Source organism: Schistocerca americana, chromosome 1 (assembly GCF_021461395.2).
Source record: "Schistocerca americana isolate TAMUIC-IGC-003095 chromosome 1, iqSchAmer2.1, whole genome shotgun sequence".
Lineage (NCBI taxonomy): Eukaryota > Metazoa > Arthropoda > Insecta > Orthoptera > Acrididae > Schistocerca > Schistocerca americana.
In genome coordinates, this window is record NC_060119.1 from 337,034,900 (window position 1) to 337,047,463 (window position 12,564).

The 12,564-nt window shown below is 42.7% G+C and overlaps 1 pseudogene; it reads right to left on the reverse strand.

Moving 5' to 3' along the window:
- Positions 1–3,587: 3,587 nt before the first annotated feature.
- LOC124559326 lies at positions 3,588–3,705 on the reverse strand (annotated as a pseudogene).
- Positions 3,706–12,564: the final 8,859 nt, after the last annotated feature.

The window sequence follows — 12,564 nt, forward strand, 5'->3', positions numbered from 1 at the left end:
GTCAAGTGAGGCAGGTTGTTCGAAATTCTGCGAAAAACAGGAGTAAGCAATACTGAAGGGCGGGTGGTACACAATGTCGGCGAGAACCAAGAGTGAATGATATGTCTGGGAGATCAAGATCGAAGTACTCAGATTTAAGAGGATGTAAGTCAGGCTCAAGAGAAGGACTATAATTCCGGGTGAAAGGATATTAATGATAGGATTCTTTGATGACATTGCTATCAGTGTAACAGGATCGATTGAATCGAATGGCCAGTCTAATGGATACAGGATATAGATTTAGAGTAAAAAGGAAAAAGACGTAGGTAAAGAGATGTAGCAGATATGAGGACAATGATAAAATTGGCGAGAAAATTGGTGGTCAACAAGTAGCCGAAGTTAAGAAATTCTGCTAATTAGACATCAAAATAAGCCTTAATGGATACAGCAAGGAGGACATGAAAAACAATGTTGTAGAGGAAAAGAGGACATTCCAGGCCAATAGAAATCCATTCGTATCAAACGTAGGATGTACGTCTGGAGCACTGCATTGTATGGTAGTGATATATGGAGAGTGCGAAAAACGGAACAGAAGAGAGTCGAAGCGTTTGGGAAGTGGAAATAGAGAAGAAGGTTGAGAATTAGATGGGCTGATAAAATAAAGAATGCGCCAACGGCCGTGCCGCAGTGGTAATACCAGTTCCCGTCAGATCACCGAAGTTAAGCGCTGCCGGTTGGGTTATTACTTGGATAGGTGTTGGCAAGCGGGGTGCACTCAACCCTTGTGAGACAATCTGAGCAGCCACTTGATTGAGAAGTAGCGGCTCCGGTCTCGGAAACTGACATACGTCAGGGAGAGTGGTGTGCTGACCACGGGCCCCTCCATATCCGCATACGATGACGCCTGTCGGCTGAGGATTACACGGCGGCCTGTTGGTACCGTTGGGCCTTCTTAGCCCGTCTTGGCCGCGATTTTATAAATCAGAGAATGAGGAGGTTCTCTGTAGAATCGGCGAAGAAAAGAGTTTACGGAAAACACAAACAAGAAGTAGGGGCAGGATGATAGGTCATATGTACCATCAGTGAATAACCTCTATGGTACTAGATGGAACTATAGAAGGTAAAACTGTAAGAGAAGACAGAGATTTGACTATATCTAACCAATTATTGGGGACGCAGGGTGCAAGTGCTTCTCTGGGATGAAGAGGTTAGCACAAGATACGAAATCGTGGCAGGCTGCGTCAAACTAGCCAGAAGACTAATGGATTTTTTAAAAAAAAGATTGAGAGAGAGAGATGGTGTTACATTGTATTAGCGAGATATCTCTGACGATGAGTTAATGTCAACAAGTCAAAATAATGACTCAAAGCGCCGATCAATGGGCGTAATGTGGGGTAGTAAAAGTAACATACACGTCAGGACGGAAGTAGGCAGTCACGATTCATGCTAATAGGAGAATTTTAGCTTATTGTTATCGTGGTTCTAATTACTCTAGGCGCTATGGGACTTAACATCTGAGGTCATCAGTCCCCTAGAACTTAGAACTAATTAAACCTAACTAACCTAAGGACATCACACACATCCATCCCCGAGGCAGGATTCGAACCTGCGACAGTAGCAGTCACGTGGTTCCGGACTGAACTGCTAGAACCGCACGGCCACCGCAGCCGGCTTTGTATTTGTGAATAGCAAATACACTGTACTAATTTCTTTAGTGTGTATAATCGTTGGAAATTCATAGAACGAGGAAGTTAACGGCAGTTGTCCCACCTTATTCGAAACAGATTTCCCATGTGTTAGCTAAGATTTCGGTCTGTTTCTTGCCTCTCTTGTTCTGATACTGCTTCGAACGGAGCTTAGTCACTGAGTTTGTTCGTGGCTAGAGCACACACCGACAATATGCTTTTCCCAGCCTACCAGAAGTATTACAGGACACTCAAGGCACCAACGAAGATAACCTCAAGATGAACCGAAACTTCTTTCAGTATATCTTCATTAATTTACCACAGAATTTGGCTAAAAGAAAGAACCGGTTGATAGAATACAGCCTGCGGCCTCGAGGATCGTCACTTCGATAATGGAGGGGAATATGAGGGCTAAGAGTTATAAAAGAGACCACAGATTTATAAGGCAAGCAGATTCAAATTGATAAAGTTTACAGTAGTCAAAGATAAAGCTTGCGATGAAGAGCTTTCTTTGTCTGTAGCCACAATTCTGCTCCATATGATACAGAGCTTTCCACAAAAATCTTTCACAGACCATTTTTTCTGGCTTTGGAAGAGTTGTCATCAATTTATACTGGGTGCAGCTGTTCAGTTACAACCTTTGCCTACTTTATATTTATTCTGCACAAAGAATTGCATTTCATTCTCATTCACTATGCACGCCTTTCAAATTTATTTATTTTTGCAATTCTTTCATCATTTTAGAATTACAATACTATGCCCGTATGGCTAGATAATTTACAATGTCAATATTACGCAGGTCAGTGAGAGAGGATGGGCACAGGATATTTTTCCTTACTTGTGAACAACATTTACCAGTCTCCCTGGGGTGGTCATGATGGCTTCCCTTTTCCCTCGTTGATTGTTGCTGTAGGAAGCATGTGGGACCAGTTTGAATGCTACGTAGTAGTCAAAGTTGTCCCCCTTCCTTGTCTCACAAGTTGTAGTACCAATCCTGAAGCTTAACTTCTCACTCCCTTTTAACGCTGCAGAGTAGTCTCCCTGAGAGACTTTTGACCGTCTTTTGACTAATCACGACCCATTTTCTGGTGTTCAGGCGGCTAACCATATCGGCATCGTGTTCCGCGGCAATCCTGTGGCCTCTGATTAGCCGCGTTAGGAGCGCGCCAATTCTCGCTACCCAATGCTCTCAGCTATCTTTTGGAGACGTGGAACCTGTTCCTGCCCGCTAGTGGAGGCTTGAGATCGCCATGCGGATATCAGTAAGTATGAGTGTACTCAGCGAATGTCAACTTAGTTGGTTATAATGCACTTAGAGCACTAGGATTATTTAACACTATTTTCTTTTCCGTTCTCATAAATTTTGTTTTGTAGATTCAATAATTACTGAGTAATGTTGGACTCTGCGTCTGACCTTTCTCCTCTACGAGTGCGAGATCAGTTTTGGGCCATATCAGAGTTTAGATTCCTGCCCTCAAGGTAGCAGTATCGACTTCAGCATCTCTTCTTTAGTCTTTTTCTTGAGATGCTCGTATGGATTTAAGTATATAGATTGTAACTTCGCGAAATGGACTCATGGTCCTTTGTGCTAGAACACGCGACCACGAGGCGAGCGTTGATCTTGCGTACTGCTAATTCCGTAGCAACTTCTTAGGCTTGCAGTGATTTTATTTTCTTCGCTTAAACGAGTGTTGCCATGACGGATGTTCACGTGAGTTACTTTGATTTCGGTCGAGAGGCCACTTTGGCCTACCGGAACCATCCGACCGCCGTTTGATCCTCAGTGGAGGATGCGGATAGGAGGGGCGTGGGGTCAGCACACCGCTCTCCTGGTCGTTATGTTGGTATTCTTGACCGAAGCCGCTACTATTCGGTCGAGTAGCTCCTCAATTGGCATCACGAGGCTGAGCGCACCCCGAAAAATGGCAACAGCGCATGGTGGCCTGTATGGTCACCCATCCAAGTGCCGACCACGCCCGACAGCGCTTAACTTCAGTGATCTCACGGGAACCGGTGTATCCACTGCGGCAAGGCCGTTGCCCGAATGAGCGGAAATAACGACCTTATTTTCTTTGTGGTTATGCAATTTCTCGTTTAAGCTCTTTTGTAATAAAGATGTCATACTAATGTCTATCTGAATTCATGAATTCAATGAAACTCCCCTCCCACATAAGAGCAACTTGCAGCCTCCCATGAACCCTTATTATCAGCAAATCAACTATCATTAAAAATGTTGCTTCTGTAAGGTCGTGCGGGTCACGCACTTTTCGTTGTTGCGGCCGAGTTTGTCCTCGCAAACCCTTTGCGACTATTGCACTTACGGAACCATTTATAACTAAATAAACTTCTTCCCTTCCGAATTACCGAAAAGTCATGGCTCACTGCGACTCATGATCAAAATTCCACTTGATGTGGTGTAAGTTGGTTGACTCATCCTGAATAGGTAGTGGAGAGTTTGAATTAAATAAGTATAGCCTATTCACTAAATTTATTTGTTGACGTATCTTTACACAAATCCGATAGAAAAGTACTTAAAACAAACAAGACACCGCTTTGAGCATCCTGAACATCCCTTTCGTCAGACGTCAAAAGCAAAGTTCTAATTTTAACAATGCTCTTCGATGTTTAAAATCACGCCCTTCGAACCCTATCACCACATACTGAGTTAGCCTACCTTTTTGTTGATCTTTCGGTCCACGAATACATTTTTTAAATATGTAACCTTTTTGATTTTCAGTAACAACTCTATTGTATTGCATTTTATGGAACTGGGGACCTAGAAAGGACGGAGAGGCTTCGTCCCCGCCTTAGCCGCCAGTGGTTCACAACCCCACAACAGCCGTCCACTAACCCCACCGCCGCCGCACACCAAACCAAGGGTTACTGTGCAGTTCGACCCCCAGTGGACCCCCCTGCTCCTCCCGCCCCGCGCCCCCCGGGAACGTCACACACCAAACGAGTGTAACGCCAATATCTAAGTGGTAGACTAATTATGGTGTACGCGTACGTGGAGAAAATGATTGCGCAGCAGTCCCGACATAGTGTAACTACCGGGAATAAGGTGAACCAACCTGCATTCGCCGAGGCCGATGGAAAACCGCCTTAAAAACCATTCATCGACTGGGCGGCACACCGGACCTCGACACTACTCCACCGGGCGGATTCGTGCCCGCCCGGAAAGCAGTGGATTACACCGCACGGCCAACTGGGAGGGCTCACAAGTAATTACTTGGTCGTCTATGAACAGTAGAGTATGCCTACTCTCATTTCCTTCGACAGACGCATTTGTATGGGTATTTCTCCAGGACAAGATGTTTCACCATTCTTCATGTAAATTCTCTGGCCCACTTTGCCAATGATATATCAATCAAAAATTTGTTTTTTAGGTTCATTTGTTTGTAAGTAGTTTTCTTCGAACACTCCCAGCTTCTGTTAACGGACTCCCAGAAGATTTTCTCCAACTTTCTATATCAACTGCATGCACTTCACTCCAACTTGCTACGTATGTTTCGATCTAGAATATCCTACGGACGTATTAACGTCATCACACTTACATTCCAACACATTTTTAATTTACTTACATCATCGTAAATTAACTTCGCTTTGTGTTTGATTATTACTATCACTTTTCTTATTTTTATCATCGCTTTTTGAGTTGAGTGTAAAATTACTGTGTACGAATCGTATAAGTTCAATCGTTCCTATATTTCAGCTACATTTTTCAGCTAAAACCTAATGCTGAATCGTGAGTTCTGATAGAGGTGGGATTACGTCTGTAGCACCATAAATTTTTTAAAAAATCGTAACAACTGGCACCACTTCACTAAATAAGATTGCCATTAAGGAAATACCCCGAAACGTAAGAATAATTTCCACGTAATTCAGGGGTCACGCACCCAGTGAAATGGTTTCTTAGTTATCCCTGCAATCTCTAGAATAATTGGCCAACAGTGAAACATTGCCTCTCTGTATGTGATTCAGAATCGTCAGGAACTACCTTCTAAGGTTTTGACACGCGCTAATGTTGTTATGAGAATCGTTATGGTACAATGATTAATTATGACCCATTAGTTGCGTTATTTCCACGGGGTACAGTCCGCTGGAGATAAACACGCCCTGACGGATAAATGATGCAGCGGACATGTATCACTCTGATGCACATAGATGGCTTTAGAATCACATCTGCTGCGAAAGTCCTTATTTCAGAACAAAACACTGTGACAGCTCGTTAACGGTCGATTCACTACACGTGAATTTAATGCAGTTCAATTAATCCCTTATTGTTTTTGCCACATTATCTTCCTCAGTTTGTTATTATTTGCTAGGAAGCCGCGCGTAAATTGCGTTCCACTGTAATGGAGGTTTATTTGCGTTTTGTGCTCGGTTCGTTAAATGTGTTTCAGGCGAACTCATGTCATATGTAATCAACATCTCACTCGCTATGCCAGTATTACACTCTGGTGTCCGAGTCTGCGGTCACTAACTGACTTACCGAATAACCGGGTTGGTAACTGAGCCTACATATACGTCCACATCTGCGTAGATACTTCTCAGACAACCTTACAGTTTGAAGCTGAGTTCCAGCTGTGAATAGTGTACTGAAATAACAACTTTCAGTGTTTGTTTGTTTTATTCAGCGTGGTCTCATAGCGGAGAACAGTTTCTGTGACATTAACAAGTGCGACATTCGATAAATGGGAAATGAAGACACAAATAAATAAAAATAAGTGTTTTATAAAATACGAAGAACGAACGGGTACAAGATTATTACGAAACAGGTTATAGTGATAGGTTTGAGGAAAAAGTTCCCTACATATTTTCCGTATATCAAAAGAAACTACCGAGCGGTCTAAGGGGCAGCAGTCACGGACTGTGCGGCTGGTCCCGGTGGAGGTTCGAGTCCTTCCTCGGTCATGGGTGCGTGTGTTTGTCCTTAGGATAATTTAGGTTAAGTACTGTGTAAGCTTAGGGACTGATGACCTTAGCAGTTAAGTCCCATAAGATTTCACACTCATTTGAACATTATTTTGAAAAGAAACTATTATACACACTTACTCGACCACTGCACACACGCATTCTGGCAATCACGAACGGACTCTCTTGTAAAATTTAAAAAACAAAATGCAGTGAGATGTGAATTCCACAGGATAACATGTATATATACAAACCCCAGAATCATCGGAATTTTCAAGCACTGATAATCGAAGGGTGTGTTTCATGATGAGAAGGTTATATTGAAAGCAATAATTCTTTTATTCTAGAACCCTGTATACCTAAATGTTTTTGTTGCTGGATTTGATGCCTACTCTATTACTCATAGTAAGTTTCAATTTGGGAACTCACCATATTCTGATGGAATAAGCTGTTTTAATAAGTAAAGTTGATATATTTAAAGATGTCGGGTGCAGTTACAAAAGAGTAAAGACACTTATGCATACTATAGGAAATTTGAAAGAAACAAACACAGTTTACTTAATGGTATCTTGATGGTGGGCAATGCTTTCCCAACTATTCAATAAGTAAGTTTTTCTATTGAAAGTAGGGAGTAACATGGACAAATGTATGGAAATAGGTTTTGTTATTAATTCGTACGTCATCGTTTTAACAAAATGGGTACATTAGAGTATTTAGATGTCATGACATAACATGGTGATGATTTCAGATTTACTAGTTCGTGTGTGGTAAATAGAATATTTGAGTATAAATGGAGTATGAGGCGCTAACCGGATTTTCAGAAATCCCACAGAATATTTCATTCAACGTTCCATTTCCTTATTGCTACATTATCAAACTTAAAATAAATTATCTTTAGAGCAAATTTTCATTTAAAATCTAATAAAAATTCATTTTTTGGTTTTACTTTGCTCCATTAAAGATTGATAAATGGGATATAGGAATACTAAGAGCTGTTTGTTCCGGATAGCTCGATATTCTGGAAGCAGCACCCTCAGTGAATGCCATTTGTCGTGACATATGGACATCTTGTGGATGTGAGACTGAGCGCAAAATATGAAAAAAGATTTAGAGTACAAAAAAGCAGAATTGATGACGAGTAGTGTAAATTTTTTCACTGGCGGGATTTACCAGACCTTAGGGGCTACAGATGATATCTGCAGTAGCAATGTGAAAATGAAGAAGGAAATTACCCGTAAGGCGAGTGGCTTTCAGGGGTGGTCGTAGCACGGAAGAAAAGAACTGAAAAGCCTTGGAGTGGATGAAAGGCGTTAGGAGGAGAGGGTTGTGCAAATGTTTTGCAGAAACATACGTAAACACAGGAATACAGATATACAAGTCACTGAGGAGTGAAATAAATAGTAAGTGTAGAGAAGTTAAAACGAAATGGCTCAACGAAAAATGTGAAGAAATCGAAAAAGAAATGATGACTGACTCAGCGTATAGGAAATTCAAAACAGCCTTTGCTGAAATTAAAAGCAAGGGTGGTAATATTAAGAATGCACCAGGAATTGCATTGTTAAATACAGAGCAGAGAGTAGATAGGTGGGAAGAGTACACTGAAGGGCTCTATGAGGAAGGGGGGAGAGAGAGAGGTTTGACTGATGTGATAGAAGAAGAAACAGGAGTAGATTTAGGAGAGATAGAGGATCCAGAATCAGAATTTAAGAGAGCTTCCGAGGACTTAAGATCAAATAAGGCAGAAGGATCGATAACATTTTATCAGAATTTCTAAAATCATTAGGAGAAGTGGCAATAAAACGACTATTCACCCTGATGAGTATAATGTATGAGTCTGGCAATATACCGCCAGACTTTCGGAAAAGTATCATCCACACAATTCCGAAGACTGCAACAGCTGAAAAGAGCGAAAATTATCGCACAATCAGCTTAACAGCTCATGCATCCAAGTTACTGACAAGAATAACATACATAAGAATGGATGAGAACATTATGGTTGTGTTAGATGACGATCAGGTTGGCTTTAGGAAAGGTAAAGGCACCAGTGAGGCAGTTCTGACGAAGCGGTTGATAGTGGAAGCAAGAGTAAGAAAAGTCAAGACCCGCTCATACGATTTATCGCCCTGGGAAAAGCTTTCGACAATGTAAAATGGTGCAAGATATTCGAAACTCTGAGAAAATTGGAGGTAAGCTAAGGGGAGAGACGGGTAATAAACAATGTGTACAGGAACCAAGAGGGGACATTAAGAGTGGACGACGAAGAACGAAGTTCTCGGATTAAAGAGGGTATAAGACAGAGGTGTAGTCTTTCGCCTCTACTGTTCAATCTGTACATCGAAGAAGCAATGATGGAAATAAAAGAGGGGTTCAGGAGTGGAATTAAAATTCAAGGTGAAAGTATATCAATGATACGATTCGCTGATGACATTTCTATCCTGAGTGAAAGTGAAGAAGACTTACATGATCTGCTGAATGGCACGGACTGTCTAATGAGTACATAAAATGGATTGGTAGCAAATGGAAGAAAGGCGTAAGTAATAAGTAACATAAATGAGAACAGTGAGAAACTTAACATCCGGATTGACGGTCACGAAGTAGATGAAGTTAAGGAATACTGCTTCCTAGGCAGCAAAATAACCAACGATGGGTGGAGCAAGGAGGACATCAAAAGCAGACTACCAGTGGCAAAAAGGGCATTCCTGTCCAAGAGAAGTCTTTTAGTAACAAAATTAAGCCGTAATTTGAGGAAGAAATTTCTGATAACCTACGTGTGGAGAACAGCATTGTATGTTAGTGAAACATGGACTGCTGGAAAACCGGAACAGATGTTAATCAGAGAATTTGAGATGTGGTGCTGCAGACAAATGTTTAAAATTAGGTGGACTGATGAGGTAAGGAATGAGGAAGTTCTGCACAGAATCGGAGAGGAAAGGAATATGCGGAAAACACTCATATGGAAAAGGGACAGGATGATCGGACATCTGTTATGATATTAGAAACTGACTTCCATGGTACTTGAGGGAGCTCTAGAGGGCAGAAACTGTAGAGGAAGACAGCAAATAATTTGGGATATATGTTTCAAGTGCTACTCTGATATGAAGAGGTGGGCACAGGAGAGAAATCCGTGGTGGGCCGCATCAGATCAGTCAGAAGAATGATGACCCAAAAAAGTAAATGTATTTTTTTGAACCTGAAGATAAGGGTACTTCAGATACCACGAAATAATGCGGCATCTCTTATTCGCAATATGTTGAATCTGTACAGACCAGAGGTAGGATGACAGCTGGCGTGTGACCATTACGTGTTTTAGGAAACGGAGTCTGTGTAGCAGGTTACATTCTGTGCTGTGGCGTCTCAGTGAAGCAAGCGACGGCTCGGTCATGGTTACATCCGTGACGTAAGGAACTGTGATCTCCAACTGCGTTTCCACCATTATCAGCCACACAATACAGTTGTTATACATAATGTTAGTAAGGAACTGTGATGCACTGTATTGCTATGAGCATCGTTGCACCACTGCCTTTCAACTTGGCATCTGTAACCACTGGCCCAGCAAACTGAAAAGCTATCGCTGCAGTCTGGTGCAAGATGCTACAGAGAGGTCGATCTGACATGACGTAAGGCTCCAGTTGGGTATCAGGGCAGGCCTAGTTAACCCATTTCCAGTCTTTACACTGCTGTCAGGGCTGGATTATTGTCGGAACAGAAAACTGATGGGGCTTGACTGTAGCCTGATACCAGGACTATCATACGTTTCATAATGACACCGTGCCACTGCCTTGACCTATGTGAGGAAGAATGTTGTCCTTTATGAAGGATGTGGCGAACAACGACAAATAATGTTTCTTCCACATACGCAAAGTTTGTCACCAACTGGAGTCAGCTTTATGCTGGAAGTCATCTGCTGGCTGACTTCCACCAACTTCAGGGCGCCTACCTGGCGGTCCACGGATCACTCCAGGGCCGACTTGGCACCGAGCCACCGCCTGCCCTGTGCCCGTGCACTCTGCTACTACAGGTTTGCATCCGCGGGGCACGCTCGCTGTACCCTCCGCTGTGGTCCTCGGTTCACCTCTACACTGCTTCATTCTTGCACACAAGTGCTGATCTGCGCATACGGTGTGACCGAGCCGCTACGGAGCTTACTGACGCTGTGTGCTGGCCTCAAGTCGGGGCCTGATGTGGCACTACACCTGCCAAGGTGCTGATAACGTACATCGGCACGGCCGTCGCCTGTCTGGCCTGGCGACTAAGTGTGCTGGCCATCTCCTGAGACCACGTGCCCAGCTAAGCACACATCATCGTCCAGGGCCAACTTGCGTTTCTAGCTACCGACACAGCAACACGCGATATCGAATGCTACACTGTACGCTATGAATAAATGAACTACTGTGTTTGATCGGTTCTTTGACTTTACGACGGTAGTCCATCTGGCTGGCTGCTGCCCAACTATCCGTCCAGCCGCGTCATCGAGACCAGCAATAGCATAAATAAAAGCACCAGCGAAGCTGCTCAAATGTGTGTGAATTCTTAAGGGACCAAACTGCTGAGGTCATAGGTCCCTAGACTTACACAGTACTTAAATTAACTTATACTAAGAACAACACGCACAACCATGCCCGAGGGAGGACTCGAACCTCCGACAGGAGGGGCCGCGCAGTCTGTGACATGGCGCCTCAAACCTCACGGCAACTACGCGCGACAAAGCACCAGACATCCGTTCGCCGCTGGAATGGCGTTGGAAGTAGCCAGTGGTTTCGTACAACGTCGTGGGACTAAATGCAGAATCTTCATCACAGTGAGGTGAGTGCAGTATCTGTGCGTTTTCTGCAAGTGTAATTACCAGGCCATTGGGCTGGAGTATGGATCTTAGGTTTCGCTAAGCCAGTTCGGAGCAGAGGTTTAAGACAGTTTAGGGGGCAAATAAGGGAAGACTATGTTCGTATGCGTCCAGTGTTCTGCAGGCAGTGTAATTTGATATGTCGTGAATGCGTATGGCTCAAGGACAGGCGCAAGGAATATGTAATGCCTTGGTAGTGTTAGCTGTATTTCCTTTGTTTCCATTTTGTTTCTACTTTTGCCTTCTTGTATATTTCATGAAGACATCATAATATTTCAGTCAGAAGCACCGTCTGTTACCACTTTGGAAGCGTTGTAGTCTCTACTGGATCAGGTTGCTCAGTTGAGAACAGACAAAACGGGACTGCATACGTTGTTTTGATGGTAGAAAAGACAACAGACCTTCATCGAGTTTAACTGTTCCCGACCTAGACTCAACTAACTTGGGCCTAGTTAATCCTATCGAGAACAGTGTAGCTACTATATACAAAATACATGTTACTACCTATCACTAGACAGAAATGTGATGGTTAGATGCTAGAGGTGGACCGCCGAATTCTGGGATTGATTCTACTATAATGGAAGGAGATAGTTAAACGAGGACAGTAACTGCAGAAAAGCGTATAGTCAGGAGACAGAAGTGAAATTGGAAGTTAAGTTGATGAAGAAAGTGTTAAGACTGTGGAAGGTAAGAAAAGTAATATGGGATTAGGAGTTTTAATATCTTGTGAGTATTTTTAGTCTGAATCATTTATGACACCAGAGGAGGTAAATGGATGATGTATGGAGATGAATGAATGTCTGAATAGCAACAAGGATAATATTTAGGCGTCTACCTCTGCTGAAGTTCATGAGTTTTTTATACATGCAATGAAGCCAATCGCTGGTACTTTCCTAGATGGGCAAATACAACGTGCATGTGCCAATGATTTATGTTGTCCTGAGTGTAGCTGCAGATGATTATTTTGCGGAATATACTGTGAGGATGCCCTAGAGACTACAGACGAAATTAATAATTAATTGCGACGTAATTATTATGTTAGGCCGAGTGTGATTAATCCCGAATATCATGCTGCTTTTAATGTAATATTTATTAAGTTACGAAATGAGAAACATATACACATTGTGATGAAAGAAAGTCGATTAA